Here is a 13,429-nt window from a genome sequence, read left to right as displayed (position 1 = left end):
ATATGTGAGCTATACATTAGGAATATATATTAGGAAATACATACACCGATCAGCCATAACATTATGACCACTGACAGGTCTGACAGGTGACGTGAATAACACTGATAATCTCGTTATCATGGCACCTGTCAGTGGGTGGGATATATTAGGCAGCAAGTGAACATTTTGTCCTCAAAGTTGATGTGTTAGAAGCAGGAAAAATGGGCAAGCGTAAGGATCTGAGCGACTTTGACAAGGGCCAAATTGTCAGCTACAGACCAGTCAGGGTGCCCATGCTGACCCGTCCACTGCCGAAAGCGCCTACAATGGGCACATGAGCATCAGAACTGGACCACAGAGCAATGGAAGAAGGTGGCCTGGTCTGATGAATCAAGAGTTCAAGGTGTTGACTTGGCCTCCAAATTCCCCAGATCTCAATCCAATCGAGCATCTGTGGCATGTGCTGGACAAACAAGTCCGATCCATGGAGGCCCCACCTCACAACTTACAGGACTTAAAGGATCTGCTGCTATCGTCTTGGTGCCAGATACCACAGCACACCTTCAGAGGTCTAGTGGAGTCCATGCCTCAACGGGTCAGGGCTGTTTTGGTGGCAAAAGGGGGACCTACACAAGTGGTCATAATGTTATGGCTGATCGGTGCATATATACATATATATAGATATACATATATCTATATATACACACACACATATACATATATATATTATATATATATATATATATATACACTCACCTAAAGGATTATTAGGAACACCATACTAATACTGTGTTTGACCCCCTTTCGCCTTCAGAACTGCCTTAATTCTACGTGGCATTGATTCAACAAGGTGCTGAAAGCATTCTTTAGAAATGTTGGCCCATATTGATAGGATAGCATCTTGCAGTTGATGGAGATTCGTGGGATGCACATCCAGGGCACGAAGCTCCTGTTCCACCACATCCCAAAGATGCTCTATTGGGTTGAGATCTGGTGACTGTGGGGGCCAGTTTAGTACAGTGAACTCATTGTCATGTTCAAGAAACCAATTTGAATTCGACCTTTGTGACATGTTGCATTATCCTGCTGGAAGTAGCCATCAGAGGATGGGTACATGGTGGTCATAAAGGGATGGACATGGTCAGAAACAATGCTCAGGTAGGCCGTGGCATTTAAACGATGCCCAATTGGTACTAAGGGGCCTAAAGTGTGCCAAGAAAACATCCCCCACACCATTACACCACCACCACCAGCCTGCACAGTGGTAACAAGGCATGATGGATCCATGTTCTCATTCTGTTTACGCCAAATTCTGACTCTACCATCTGAATGTCTCAACAGAAATCGAGACTCATCAGACCAGGCAACATTTTTCCAGTCTTCAACTATCTAATTTTGGTGAGCTTGTGCAAATTGTAGCCTCTTTTTCCTATTTGTAGTGGAGATGAGTGGTACCCGGTGGGGTCTTCTGCTGTTGTAGCCCATCCGCCTCAAGGTTGTACGTGTTGTGGCTTCACAAATGCTTTGCTGCATACCTCGGTTGTAACGAGTGGTTATTTCAGTCAAAGTTGCTCTTCTATCAGCTTGAATCAGTCGGCCCATTCCCCTCTGACCTCTAGCATCAACAAGGCATTTTCGCCCACAGGACTGCCGCATACTGGATGTTTTTCCCTTTTCACATCATTCTTTGTAAACCCTAGAAATGGTCGTGCGTGAAAATCCCAGTAACTGAGCAGATTGTGAAATACTCAGACCGGCCCGTCTGGCACCAACAACCATGCCACGCTCAAAATTGCTTAAATCACCTTTCTTTCCCATTCAGACATTCAGTTTGGAGTTCAGGAGATTGTCTTGACCAGGACCACACCCCTAAATGCATTGAAGCAACTGCCATGTGATTGGTTGGTTAGATAATTGCATTCATGAGAAATTGAACAGGTGTTCCTAATAATCCTTTAGGTGAGTGTATATATATATATATATATATATATATAGAGATAGATAGATAGATAGAGAGAGAGAGAGAGAGATGCTGTACCAAATACTTAAATACTTATGTTGTAATTCACTCTTTCCTGTAAAATGAAACTTCAAAGTTTGATTATTTTTCTCTCTCCATCCTTTGCTGTTTAGATCATTTGCCAAACTGTGATGTTTATTTGTTTATAATGAGGTGCAATACAGTTTCTAAAAGTGCCTTAGCAACAGTTACTATGGATACCGTGTTCTTATACACAGGGACAAATCCTGTGTTGCTAATTAAGTCTCTACTTATGATGTTGCATAACAATATTGAAGCATTTATTGCATTTCTTTTTGTTTTTATTTTGTTATTCACATTTGCAGAATTTTTGAGAAAAGTTTAATAAACGTTTGCGACAGATTTCCATATCTCTCAGACACTAGTTATTAATCATGTATTGATCCATTCCTAAATCCATTTAAAAATAGCACCTATGAAAAGTTGTATTTAATACAACAGAAAAAAATAAACCCAGTATTAGATTACCAATATTCTCACATAAAGCAACTGAATAGTAATACCCACATGAGAGAAAACTCCTCACCTCCAGTTTTGTTCAAGGAGGTAATGGACATGAGCAGTGAGTTTCTGTTGGAGCACTATTCTTCATCCTCATTATGAACATTTAAACAAAATTATAAGTTTAATGATAGGGTTCCTTTATGGATAAAAAAATATGCTGCAGACTGGGCTTAAACAGAGCTGTCCAGCTCAATCTTCCCATCAGATAGAAACAGGAATTTAGTTATTAAGCCTTTCCTAGGGGATCTACTGATAATGTTGCATGCTTTTCGATGACCATCTCATGTACAGACCAATGTATGCACACATTGAAAGTACAACAGATGATATTTCAACATTTTACAGTTTCAGATTAAAATGCATATTATTTTTGCAAACGTATCTCTAATAAAGTATTCTGGATCAATACCATCAAACCCTTTTTAATTCAAATTGTTGTGCAGTGTATCAGACCAGTGTCATTAAAGACAATACTATGGCACAAATACAACTAACTGCGTTGTATTCTGAGAACCTCAAAATGTAGTAGTTACTAAGAAGTGAATGAAGAAGTGAGCACGGTGGAAAAATAAACCTAAAACACAACATTAATCTCTCCAAAAGCATATTGATTCCAAATCGCAATTAAATCTTAATTGCACACTGTGCAAGTTTTTTTCATGACCCTTACAAAAACCTTGAGAAACTGATGAATAACTTGCAGATGTTTTGTTGTTGTCACATTTTGCTTTGTTTTAATATGTGTTGTTTTTTGCATGGATTACAGATAATAAAACTCACAGCAGGTCGGCTCTAGGTAGAAGCTAGTTTACACTTTTCATACCTTAAATGTTTATTATCCGATATTTATTTCTTCTTCTTTTCTCTTTTGTAAATGCCACCTTTACAATGCTGAAGTAGAATTAAAACAGTTTCCAGACCAACCTGTCTAGCAGTTTCAATGAGTGTCAGAGCCTTGAAAAGGTTTTGAATTCATAAGCGCTAATTTGTCACCAAGTTACAGTTTGAGGGTGCTTCACAATGCTGTGGCAGTGTTTATTTCTGGGCTTATCTTTGCTGCACATCCCTATACGAAGTGAAATTAATTCCATGCATTCGTCATTAGCCGAACAAAGCCAGTGCACTTTATGAGTAAGATCATTATGCAGTACATTGGGCACACATATGACAGCTCCTCTCTTCCCACAGTTGTCTGCAATATATTATTCTCTCATCTCAGTGGCTTCTCGTGCAATCAAAATCTTTAACAAGTGGAAACCACGTCCCTACTGTACATTATATTATTGTAATTTAGAAATGTCTCTTTCCACATATTTTTTTTACTAATATTTGTATATTATTATCCAGATGACTGATAATGTGTCTGGGGAAAATAAAATTGATGTTTTTTTTCATTATCTTGCATTCTTTTTTATTTTCTCGTTTGGTAACTTTCTGTAGATTTTGCAATCAAACCATTCATAATTATTTTCTGCCATTCATAAGCAGGTTGTCAGGGCAATCGTTAAGAATAGGTATCTTAACACTGCTTGCTTTATATGTGTAAGAAATTACACAATTGCTTCTTTCACTGTGTAAGTTACACAAATATCATCTTATCAGCTGAAAAAAATACAAAGAGTTTGTAGCTCACAAACAACTTCCTGGTTCATGACAAAACAGACGAAAGGAGAAGCGATGTTAAAACTGAAGTCTGGGGAGCAGGTGGCACCATAATCCTTGGACACTTTGAGGCAATTTGAAACTAATGAATACATAAATTGGGTGATATTGGTCTTTAAATAACATGAACCAACAATACAGTTGATGCATAACACTTATACTTCAATTGATTGTACTATGCAAGTTAATACAACACTTTTTATTTGGGCAATTTTCCACCAATCTATGAAGATATATTAATCCGCTCTCCAATGAACATTTGTTTGGGCAATAATGACTGATGAACAGAAAATTGGAAATACGAAAACAGGTGCAGAGTATGTGTCCATTGTTCCTTGACACTTGGGGTGTAAATAAAATGAAGATCTAAAATTATTCTAATTTAATTTTAATGTTCTTGTTACTGAATCTGATTACAGCACTGTTTTATAATTACTCTTTGTAAAAATCCATTAATCGTGCAAGGTTAAGTGCCCATATGTGTGTAAGCAGGGTCAGTCTGATCTCTCGCAGTCTAGCTTCAGCGGCAGCATTAACTTGCTCCCTAAATACATTATGTATTGCGTATTTTAGTTAGTGGGTGCATTTTAAATAGTTTAAAAATAAGAAAAAGCTTTTATTTTCTTCTTCTTAACACTAATAATAATAATAATAATAATAATAATAATAATAATAATAATAATAATAATAAAAATGAACTGGAACTTAATGTTTACTTGATGAATAATGAAGGACATCTTTGTAACAATCAGACAGTTCATAACATTGGGAAACAGTTGATGCAAGTAATAAAGAAAAGTAATATAGGAACAGCTCAAATTATTTCCCCATTTTTTTATGTGGCAGGTTAATGAGCACAACTGGCTTCAGAGGTTTGAATCTTCCATCAGAGCAATTGTCACCGCAAGAAATGTCTTTCTTTTTGCTCAGTTACTTTTCGCATAAAGCCAGAAACCAAGGCTATAAATAGCCCCAGTCTGCAGTAGCGAATGGATGAATGTTAGTGATAAGTGCTTTCTTCTCTGAAGCACCTCTGCCTCATAATCCCTCTCTTCTAATGGGTGGTGAATAGACTGAGACAATAAAAACACAGAGACAGTAGTCACGTTACATTAACCATCGCATAAATGAGCTGGACTGGCTCTGTATTCAAAGCGTCTCGGCTCCCCTAATAGATCCGACATTAAGGCAGAGAGTTTGATTTCAGATGCCATTTTCACAAAGTGAAGTCAGACTCTATAGATCACATCTTGGGGGCAGTGGACAGCAGACATTTATTTAAGGAGAATTTTCTTTCCTCTTTTATGATGGGGGCATTCTGGTTTCTTTCGTAGAGTATTTTTTGTAAACTCCACACATAACTCCCACTTGCGGATAGATGAAGAAAACTCTCTTGGGTTTCAGTGAAATGTCTAAATTGCATGTGCAACATAATAACAGATTAACTGTATTCAGAATGCAATGACAGTGCAGTTGAAAGAAGATGCTGTTTTTATTGTTTAAAGACAAACAATACTTTAGATGTTAAGAATGCATAATAACCTGTAGCTTTACTTCATTCAATATATCCTTCTTTGTATTTAACATAGTCTCTTTCCATTTTTCCATTTTATGAACTATTCTCAAGAAACTATAACACTCTGTATTGTGTGTTATTGTAGCATATATATATATAAGATGCAAATAAATAATAATTGAAAATAAAGAATGAATAAATATATCAGAAACTGTCTTTTCAGATTTCAAGATATTCTTATTACCCAAAATGACAGTAAATCCATTCATTTGGACAGAAAAACACCTCATTTTTGACATGATGCATGATTTAAGACTGTGTGAAAGTGTTTCACTGGTTAAACCAAACCCTTATTAGTTATTATCTTAAAAAATATTCAGATTCTTTTTTGTTTTTGTTTTTTTGTTTAGTTTAGTTCAGTACCAATGCATAAAACTGTGCAATGTGATTAATAATTTTAAGCTAATATGTGGACGCTTCATTACTGAAATCTGCACACTTTACAGCATACCAGTAAAAAATAGCCAATTAAGATTACTATATCAAAAGAGGTCCTGCTGCTTACAAAAACAATACATCAGCACAAACTGCCAAAGGAAAATATCCGACTCTTTATTCTTAGCGACAGAAGATAGGATTAGGACTATTGCATCTGCAGCAAACTTGACAGTCTAACTATGACGACTCCTTAACCTTCAAAGAGCACAAAACTTCACACTTTAAGTTACAAAGGCTGGCAGCAATTTGTCAGTCAAATCTAGCTTGTTTTTATTCTCAACTGGTTTCAACCATGACTGAAGAAAAAAGTAGTCAATTAGCATTCAATTATATGTACGTGTGGATATCTTTTTATTATTGTTAGTTTAACTGACATGTAGAGCATCTATTGTAAAGGAAATGCTAATGAGGATAGAGGTTTATTGGTTGTAGAAAATTGAACAGATTATTAAAAACTGCTCTGCTACATAACACTGGAATTATACATTTCAGCTATGAACAGGCATTCAAAACTAAATAATTATTCAATAATAGGTAAATAATTACATATGTACATACATACATATTAAGCCACCAATGGGTACTATTATTATAAACTGCCAAAATGAATATTTATGATTAACAATGCCTTCTCTGTCATTAATATTGTATTGTTAAAGAGGTTATTAATACTTCAAATTCACTTGGGTACTTATTAGGTTTTAAGTGTGCAGTCTAGAAATTAGCAACCCTCTCACTGCTACAACTCTTCAACTTATGCAAAATATTGTCCCTTGAAATAAAACATGTGTGGTGAATTAAAGAGCTGGGAATGCTTTGGGATACATTAAACAAAGTTCAGAGGATAACAACAAACTGGTGTGTTTTATCTAAACGTAAGACAACACCAGTGACAACACCAAAAGCTTTTTCGTGCACAAAAGAGGCCCTGAAGGCCGATGCTTTTTCAGAGGAATGAGACATGGATAATACTGGAGCCAACTGATGTAAATCTTCATGGATTGCTCAGTGATGTGTAAGAAGTTTACATGTGTTTTTTCAGGGACACACTTTTAAGTCTTGGTTAAGGAAATAATCAAAATTTGTATTTAGTAATCAACAAACTCTGGCACTGAAGACTTATGCCCTGTTTCCACTGGTGGACGCGTCCGGACCTGGACACTTAAACAGGTGTTTCCACTGGCATATGGAAATATGAGTTTTATTTGCAGCAATCCACATACAGAAACACTGACTGCTTAAAGTTAATATCTAAGTTTATTCAAAACTTGCCAGACATGGATTTCACAGGACCCCGGTGCAGTGCCATGACCAGTTAAAAATAAACTGAAGAGTAATAATCAGATTGGTAGCAGCCGATATTATAAATATTTAATGGACAACTACACAGCTGTTGTCCTGTGAATGGTGTGCAGGTCTGTTGTATAACAGCCCAGCAGAGACAATCAGTACAAAGGCGAACACAATTTAGTTAACGTGTGTCCATTGACAAGTTAAATTAATTAATAAATAAATAAATACAGCAGATCTGGGTTTCCCTAAAACATTAAGGACTGGATTAATAAATGGGTCCATAAGTCCATAAATGCCATGACTGAAACGTACACACTTCAGTTAAATTATAACTTGCTATATTGTAGCTGCTGTTACTATATGATTCATCGTGAAACGTGTGTTAAGGACATCTGCTAAGTAAATTAAAAATAATACGGCATAAAGTAGGGTCGTTTGCAGTTACAAATCTGTACTAAGAGTAATAAGTTAAGGGAGTCAAGTTGTGCCATTTAAAATACATATCTACTAGCACATATCTTGATGATGATTACAATAATAATAACAGCAAATATTTATTTTTATTGTTGCACATGGAAACGTTTTTTTACGGTAATGTAATTCTTGTCTGAATATAATGTCTATACACGTTTAGCTCTTCCTAATATTTCTTAACAGAATCTTGTATTTTTAATGACGCCAATCATGTACAGCAGAAACAATAAAATAGCCACAAAAGTTCTTTCCACATCAGGCTCTATCACTCGTAGTGTTGTTTTCTGTCTGTTTTTAAAATGAAACACAAGCCAAACCCACAATCGCTCTGCTCCTCCCACAACGGGGGACAGACTTGCTACAACGGCCTGGTTTTACAAAAAGTTCTGGATCGTGTCTGAAGACGGAGGCTTCCGGCATGGCACGAACCCTTAAGCCAGTGGAAATGATGCATTAATATCCGTAATGCCACAAGATGTCAACTGTGCACTCATGGAAAAAAATCCAGTTTAAAAATATTGAATTGTAGACAATAAAAATGCCTTTACATATGAAACTATACAGTATAAAATAGAAACTCATCTCTAAACATGTATAAGATTCAAAATAGGTTAATCAAAACCTCTAACTTTTCAATGGAGGTATAATATATGTGTGTGTGTGTGTGTGTTGATAAGTCTTCAAAGGACACAAATAATGTTTCAGATTGCCTAATAAAGTAACTAAAGAAAAGGGAGATCAGCCAAGCACAAGGGATCTGTTTTGTTCTCGTTTTCAAGCCTAACTTATACATTCTTGACTCCCTTTTCCATTGAATGGGAACAGGAAGTTCTGTGCAAAGCCAGCTCTCTTCCCCTTATTGAAGGCATTTCATATTCTCTGAAGGGTGGACATATAAAGAACTTGCACAGAAAACTGCAAACGCTAACTGCATTTACTATTCTAATTCTCTAAGAAGTGTTGCCATTTCTACGTTGTATGAACTTTTCCAGAGCTACATTAAAAATTGTTGTACACCAACAAGAGAGCTTTAAAAATAACTTAGTTTTTGATTTATTTTACTTTATATGTTTTGTTCCAGAGCAAACATATGCCCTCTCTTTTCAGCAAACTACTGGCACCAACACCATCAAGTATGCTTGAAATTTACGACTGGAGATTTGGTCTTCAGAATAGTTCAGCAGAGTGTTCTTATATAGTACAGTAAGGTCATCAGCTCAAAAGGTTTAAGAAAATAGCCAGACCTTCACATTGCAAAGCCAATATCTTGCCCCATCACCTTTAAAGAAAGAAATGTAGAGAATGATTGGATTGACCAAATAGCAAAAGTCCTTTTCTTTCACGAGAAAAAGAGCGCCAGCTTTTAGCAGCAACCTTCTGACCTCTCAGCTGACCTTGTTCTCCATTAGGACTGCCTCTTAACCAGGTGAGCCACCGAGGTGCTTTCAGGTTAATAATTCAGTTTACTCTTTATCCACCCATGTGTGGGCATATGAAGGCTAGGACTTCTGACCCTCCCTCTGAAGTAAGAAATGTTCATCTCTATTTCATTCGGGTCTTTTCAACCCTGTGCTCAGTGCCAGGAGATTAAATGGACAGGCTTCTGTCTACTTCACTGTGCTTTATTAACTCCCTCCTGCTCATCGGTCATTTCCTCTCATTTAAAGTGCTGCCAGAGCGCATTAGTATCTGCATGTGGACATATTTTAAAAGACCTTTGCCTCACAGACACCACATAAATGAAGACATACATCTCATTCAAAAATAATAAGGCAAACAGGGAAGCATACAAACTAACTGCACTATGCTTCTTCTTTTGTTGGCAGCGCTATGAGATAAATTCAGACTGTGATACGTAATACCTATTTATTTCTGTGCAAGTGCAAATAAATCATTACACCAACATTGTTCTATTAAATAACAATTTAAGAATATGAGATCATCGAACGTGGAGAGTTTATTCATGTCATGGAGCGGGGGTTATTAAACATATTGATTGGTGTGTGGTACAGTAAAGAAGTATTTAAGCAATAGTATCGGATTCAGAGGACATTACTGAATGATACTCAACCATGGTGATACATGAATGTCCCAAATCAAAGGCAAAGGCATTTTAAAAAGCCATGTTCACTTCTGTAGTCAATAATGCCTCCTACTGAGGGAGATTTTGAAGGTTAGTGCTGCTGGAACCAGACCTTTTACCTGAGGTAACTCTTGGTCAGGAAGCAATTAGGTTGCTTAAAAGTACAGAAACCAAGCAAAAGACACAGGTGATTTCATTCCACAGGGTACATTCAGAAAAGACAATGACTGAGATTCAAAGTACAAACTGTCTGAACTCTTATCATCTTAATCTGGATTATGGACCCAATTTTCTTTGCTAATTTATGCAATATCCTACAAGTGTTTTGAAAGGTAATTTTGACACTGTAGTAATTATATTAAAGGATATACTCTAAATGCAATTGAGTATGTTTGTGCTTGTTTGTTATTAAAACTGAATTTCCCAAATGCAGTTTAGCTTTGTAAAATGCACCTGATTTTTCAATGGACTAAGAATAACATATAGCAACATTCAGAAGGAAGGTTTATGTTAAAGTATCAAATCCCTTCCATTAATGGGTAAAAATATGAAGGGATATGAAGAAATGAGGGATAAATACATACATACAAAAATAGCATTGGAAGCAGTAAAACGTATATTTTCTGGGGTTATAGATTGCTTAAATTCACTGTTTTTGTCTGTAATTGAAATGATCTATGATGATACATGATACTAAAAATTCCCCCAGTAAAGGTAATGATCAAACACACACAAACACAGCTTCATAATATAAACATGTTTGAATTTATATAAATAGTCAAATTGCTTCCAGCTGTACACTTTCAGATTGGGACAAACTGTATAAATAAAATAAAAAATTACTGCTTATCATTTGCCAGGATTACAGATTGCCAGTACCAAAACCTAATCAATAATGGCCATTATTTTTAACTGTTGGAATTTTTCTGAAACAGCACTGGGCAATTTGCCAAGCCCAGGGGCAATCTTGATATTATTAACCTGATCTGGGATTTTCCAAATGGTACAGATTATTGATTTAGAACTCAGCTGGGGCAAATAGATATACTATACTTTGCAATCACTTCAAATCATTCAAATAATACCTTATTTTTAGGTGTAAATCTTCCCCAATTGCCCAGACTGTACTGATTCATGTGTTGCATAATGCGTTTTACAGAATTTTGTAGCTCTTTAAAGATTAACAATATTGCCAACACATGTGAAGACACTATAGATCCTGCATTATGTATGTGTTATAGACTTCTATCAGAGCACACTAAAACCTTATAATTTTTCTATTGTAGAGCCAAGCAAGATTTGTTTTTTATGGATCAAGTTTGGAAACTAGCACAAATTAGTGCCTATAGCAGGGCTGAGGAATAACAGGTTTCAAGGGCCAGGGTTTTAAGAATTGTATAGCTACCAAAAATAGCAACTGAAAAACAAGGACTTAAATGAAGTCACATTGGAAAATGAGCTTGTTATACTGTTTTCATTGGTTACTGGTCATCAATTAGTTGGTAAACTTAATGTAGAGTTCACGCTGGAAAATGTTATTAGTGTTTTCAACCAGTAGTTTATGCATTCTAGCATTTTATCTATTAAGGATACAAGCATAAATACGAGCTAAAGAAAAGAGCTATGTGTGAGAAATGTTACCTCAGCATCAGTATTCACCTCAGCTATCTGCCAAATTAAAATCCGACTTTCTCTTTCTATACTTTTGAGACTTTATGTATATTTTCCCAAGTGGCATTTTCATTTCATTCTTTTAGAAAACCCTTGGCTTATTAATCCTGCATAGTTTAGTTACCATATAGGGTTATCAGACAGGTGTTAAAACCACATGGTCTTTCTGATATTGAATTAACCATCAGTTTAATTGTTACTGTTATATGTAAGTTTAATTTAAATCTGATATCTGTGTCTCGTGCTTACCTCATAAGCAATATCTGATAGAAAAAAGAAAATCCATAAGTTGTAATTCATGAAATGATTTTCCAGTAAAACCAAAGATATTTCTTTAAACCCTGGATGTTACATGTTTTGTGTGAAAAACTATATTAGGATTGTTGCCAAGATACTTATGCTGAGTGTTACAAGTAAATTACAGAGCACAGTCTGCAATCTATCTCACATTTATGGATCAAGTAATTTGGAGAAGGTGTTGTGTGGCTCCAATTGCATTTGCTTACAGTTCCTTTATAGAACGGTATTGTTTATACCCAAGAATGTGGGATACGACAGACAGTGCATCCAACAGAGGACCTAAAATATAAGTGTTATCTAAATGTGGAAAAATGAAGATAAGATCTTAATGATCAAGTTGCAAGATTAATTGAAACGCAGTTGTTTCAGTCTCAGAGAGATTTTTTGAAGTGTGATATTGTTTTACAGAGTATGGCATGACTACTGTTGGTTGCTGATTATCACTGCATATTTGTAAAGGATACCTCAATAGGTTTGGACAGGTGACGTAGTCCACTTCTGTTGATATGTTGAATGGTCATTTAATTCATAAACGTATATGTATTTTTTTTAGCATTGTATTGTGTTGTAGTACAGACACCAGTGTGCGGCACACAGGCACATTTCCTTTAATGCTGACACACCAACTCATTCCAGACATACTGACACATTACTGGGCTCTCTCGGTTAGACCCTTATTGGGCCACATGAGAGAACAGATGTGCAAAGCCCAGCTGCCTGTGACATACAGAGCAGCCAGGATTAATTACACTACATCTCACTTCTTTAATTAGCATTATACATCACAAAGTCCCAATGAAAACACCAGGTTCACAAAGGCTGTTGTACTGTACCTCAGTTCACACTGTACAACTAGCAAGTCTCCATTCATTAGGCCTGGAGAGCTCTGTGTACCTTTCTGGGTTAATTCACAGTGTAAAATATGCTAAGATGAAGTAATGTGGAAAATTTAAAAAATGTTTAATTACCAAGGACTATATTAAAAACCCAACACATCAACACACCTGCCAATTGCAAAAAAAAAGCATAGTACCTATTGCCAGGTTTGTAGCAGACAGAAGAAAGAATCCTTTATCAAAGAAAAAGTTTACATATTGTAAGTGGATTATGCAATTGCAGTTTGGTGCAAGCTTTAGTGGATCCAAGACACATTTGCTAGTCTAGACAATCATTTCAGAAAAGTGTATGTTTGTGTATGTATTTTCGTGTGAGTGTGCGTTTGCGATTGTGTGTATGTGTGAGTGCACGCAAGTATGTGTGCTTTTGTGTGTGTGTGTGTGTGTGTGTGTGTGTGTGTGTGAGTGATTATTCATTGTATTGACTGAGATATAACACTGCTTCAGTTTGAATCTGTAATTCTATTGCTGGTGATTACATTCTATAAATTCATGAATTCAGAATATTAGCA

The sequence above is a fragment of the Amia ocellicauda genome, chromosome 18, assembly GCF_036373705.1.
Source record: "Amia ocellicauda isolate fAmiCal2 chromosome 18, fAmiCal2.hap1, whole genome shotgun sequence".
Taxonomy (NCBI): domain Eukaryota; kingdom Metazoa; phylum Chordata; class Actinopteri; order Amiiformes; family Amiidae; genus Amia; species Amia ocellicauda.
Note: the sequence above shows the minus strand (reverse complement) of the source record.